General features: G+C 37.8%; 1 pseudogene; it reads left to right on the top strand.

The window, feature by feature from the left end:
* The first annotated feature begins 2,661 nt into the window (after positions 1 to 2,661).
* LOC102872571 lies at positions 2,662 to 3,087 on the top strand (annotated as a pseudogene).
* The last annotated feature ends 1,257 nt before the right edge of the window (positions 3,088 to 4,344 follow it).

Here is a 4,344-nt window from a genome sequence, read left to right as displayed (position 1 = left end):
TGTTGCAAAAAGTTTTTGATGTGTATTTAAACTTTAAAACTCATTTAGAAGGTTTAGAGATCCCAGGAAGGCATAAAAATGTGATAAGAAAATCTGGTTGTGTACAGATATGAAATAACCTCATTAGAGTCAAGCAGAATGCCTACTTAAATAGCTTGAGAAATTAAAGCTGAATGCAAAAGTAACTACACATAATATTGTAGATTCACTCACTCTTTTGTGTTGAGTTGAAACTAACTCATAACTGACTTTATATTGGGTTTCTGAGGCTAGATTTGAAATGTTGCTGGTGAACTTGAACTTTCAGACAGTCCTTTGGGTTTGTGTCCAACCCACCAATGATCCCTTACTATAATCTCCAGTGCTCCCTTACTCTAATCTAGATTTATTTATTATTTTCTCTCATGCTACAAATCAACAATTCTCATACTGCTATGTATGTATGTATGTATGTATGTATAATAGAAATGAATAATTGGATAAGGATGGCAATAAGGGGAGCCAGATGTCTTAACATTGAAGTGAAATGTTACAGAAAAGGAAAGGAAGAAAAGTAAATTATACAGGTAATGTATTGTTGTTGTTATGTGCCGTCGAGTTGCCAGCGAATCATAGCGACCCTATGTACAACAGCACTAAACTCCGCTCTGTCCTGTGTCAATCGCACTGTCTCCAACACTCCCATCCCAATTATCCCAGTCACTGAATCAATCCACCTCATAGAGGGCCTTCCTCTCCTGCGCCGTCCCTCCACCCTCCCAAGCGTGATGTCCCTCTCCAAGGACTGGTCTCTCCTCACAACATGTCCAAAGTATGTTAGATGGAGCCTCAGAATCCTTGCCTCCAAGGAGCCACCCGGTTTAACCCTTTCCAGGACAAATCTGTTTGTTTTCCTAGCAGTCCATGGTATTCTCAATACTCTTCTCCAGCACCATAGCTCAAAGGTATTAGAGTTGAAAATATCAGTATAAAAGAATACTTAGCTTTATGTATTTATACACACACACATGAACTTGATACACACACAGAAGTGATTAATTATACATAGAAATATTGATGCTGATTTTCATCACAGTGGAGTCAGTTCTGGATCATTGTGAGAATAACACAAACAGAATTAAACACTATTTGGCCCTGCAACATCCTCATAATTGTTGCTGTGTTTGAGCCATTGTGTTAATTCATTTCATTGAGAATCTTCCCCCTTTTCACTATTCTACATTACCAAGCATGATACTCTTTTTCAAGTACTAGTCTCTCTCTTGTTAACATGCCTAAATTGTGTGAGACATAGTATCATCATCTTCACTATTACGGTTCTGATTATACTTCTTTCTTCTGGAATCCATGGTATATTTAATATTCTTTGCCAACACCCTATTTCAAAGGTGTCAATTATTTTTTTTCCTGCATGTAGGTTGAAAAGGTATGGAAATGGAACACACCGCTAGTGTACACTCTTCCCAATTTTGAAGCATGCAGTGTTTCCTTGCTCTGTTCTTATGACTGCCTCCTGGTCCAAGTATAGCTTTTGCATTAGCATGATTAAGCATTTTGGGATTCCCATTCTTCTCAGAATCAGCCACAGTTTGTTGTGATCCACACAGTCAAACACCTTTGCATAGTCAGTGAAACACAGATAGGCATTCCTCTGGTACTCCTGCTTTCAGCTAAGATCCATCTAACATTGGCTACAATATCCCCAGTACCAAGATCCCTTCTAAACCTACCCTAGACTTTTGGCAGTTCTCTGTATATGTGCTGTTCCAGTTGTCTTTGGATAATCTTCAGCAGAATTATGCTTGCATGTGGTATCAATGATATTGTTCAATAATTTCCACACTCTGTTGAGTCACCTTTCTTTGGAATGGGAACAAATATAGATCTCTTCCAGTCACTTAGCCAAGTGGTTGTCCTCCAGATTTCTTGGCACAACTTGGTGAGCACATCTAGGGCAGCATTTGTTAGTTGAAATATGTCATTGGTATACCATCAATTCCTGGGGTCTTATTTTTTGTCAATTCCTTCAAAGCAGCTTCAACTTCTTCCTTCGTCACCATAGGCTCTTGCTCATATGTTGTTTCATTAAATTCTTCTGTGTCTGACAATTCCTTTTGGTACAGTGACTCAGTATATTCTGTCCATTTTCTTTTAATACTTCCTGGCTCATTTAATATTCTGCCTAAAGCATCCTTTATTATAGAAACTCCAGGTTTGAATTTATTCTTCAGTTCTTTGAGCTTAAGAAATGCTGAGCAAGTTTGGCCCTTTTGATTTTCTGAGTCCAGCTCCTTGTACATCTCGTTGTAATATTTTACTTTGTCATCTCACTCTGCCTTTTGGAATCTTCTATTCATCTCTTTAGTATCCTGAATGCTTCCTTCTGCTTTCACTTCTCTGAACTTCAGTGCAATTTTCAGAGTCTCTTCTGACATCCATTTTCATCTTTTCTTCCTCCTCTGTCTTTGTAAGGACCGTTTGCCCTCTTCCTTGATATCCTCCCATAACTCATTTGGTCTTTGCTCAGTAGTGTTCAAGGCCTCAAATTCCTGAGATGGTTCTGAAATTCTGTATATAGTGTATAAATGAGAAAATAATGTAGTTTCTCACATTCAAATAGATAAAGTACAAATACTTGTACATATCGGTCCCTGCTTGAAAATGGCCGGTTGGCAGAGCTACATGGATAACCTGATGTGTGATGATGGCTGCTGCCAGGAGGCCACCATTGTTGGCTACTGAGAAGCCAAATACATATGGGCAGCCAAGGCTGGGGGTGTCCTCTGGAACATTACAGCAATAGAAATAGATATGATTGTAGGTAAATATTGGGAGGGTTTATTTACCAACGGCTTGACTCTTGGTACAAAGAAGTGCTCAGTGATCAGAAATAGTCTCTACATTGATGGTAACTGCGCAATGGACAACCAGACAAAGAGTCAAGATGGAGAGCCAACATAAAACGTTGCTGTTGGCAGAGCTAGTAGAATATTGGTTATAGTCATGGGAAAGGAAGGATTCCACGGAGGTACACTTAACAAGAAAGCATATGAACTCGCTTTATACCTGAGGAGATCTGATGTGTAAGTAGCCTCTCCCCATCTGCCTAGCAACTGTCTTCATCACTACCCGAATTACGGTCACAGTGCTACAAGACTATAGATGGTAGCTGGTTACCTATTTTCTAATGTTACAATTCCTTTATGTTCAATGGCTCATTTTTATGTTAACCATTGTATGTAACCAATCCTTATCTGAAAAATAATTGCAGCGCAATAATGATTTGCATGATACTTTGAAATTTGGGGGGAGGAGGTATGCAAAGTTGGACATCACTTTGTTTTAGCAATTAATGACATTCTGATTACTAAAAAAAAAAAGGTAATATTAAGCCAGGTGCCAGTTTTACAATCTCTAATTTGATCAATGTCTTTTCATCACTTTTGATCATTTACTTGGCTCATTTAAGTCTTCCTTTTGTTTCCCATGGTTGGGAGGAAAACATGTATGCTTCTTCACTACTCTCTTCTCATCTCTCCTATTGCACACAAAGTACATTTGTATTGCTTCCATCTTAATGCAGTGCCTGGTTTATTGAACCAATTAAAAGCACTTTAGTTAAGAGTTGCAGTAGTTTGTTTTCAGTGTTGTTGTACTTGAAACTATACTCGTTGCCTCATATAGTACCTTTAGGACATATTAACAGTTGAACTGCTGAACCAGAGCAAAGGCACTTCCTCCCATGACCTCACAGTAACCACACTGATCGAATCCCTAGGGACATCCCATCACAATAGCTCAAATTTTTATTCTTGTCTTTATTTGTGCTCCAACTCTACTCTTTAGTAAAATTGTGAAACCCTGCCATTGTGGACATTAGGTATCCCCAATATCCATCTGGAGTGTATCCAGTTTGTTCTTCATAGAACCAATTTTTATTTGCAGCTTGAGTTTTTCTGTGAAGTTGCACTATTGTAGACTTGTCTTTCTTGTAACAAAATTTTTCATATGTATTCTGTGCCATACTATTGTTAAAATGAACTGTTGCTATTGTGAGATGGACTTTAACTGACCTATTAAGGATTTCTTTGGAATGGCACTACTTTAGGGGCATTCTAGTATTTGCTTTTATTGTTTGGGCCTTGTGGATAGTGTACAGATTTAAAAACAAATCTTGTTGCTGATTTGTCCATTTCTTTCCCTGTATTTTGTTACATCTGAGATACAGTATAACTCATCTGATTTAATATGCATTTTTTTTCCTATAATTATATTTTATTAATTTTCATAAACATTTACAGAGATTTTGGGCTTCCACTCATTCATTGTTGCACTATTCTCTCT

The sequence above is a fragment of the Elephantulus edwardii genome, unplaced genomic scaffold, assembly GCF_000299155.1.
Source record: "Elephantulus edwardii isolate Elephantulus edwardi_28Jun2011 unplaced genomic scaffold, EleEdw1.0 scaffold00542, whole genome shotgun sequence".
Lineage (NCBI taxonomy): Eukaryota > Metazoa > Chordata > Mammalia > Macroscelidea > Macroscelididae > Elephantulus > Elephantulus edwardii.
This window is presented reverse-complemented; position numbering and strand designations above follow the sequence as displayed.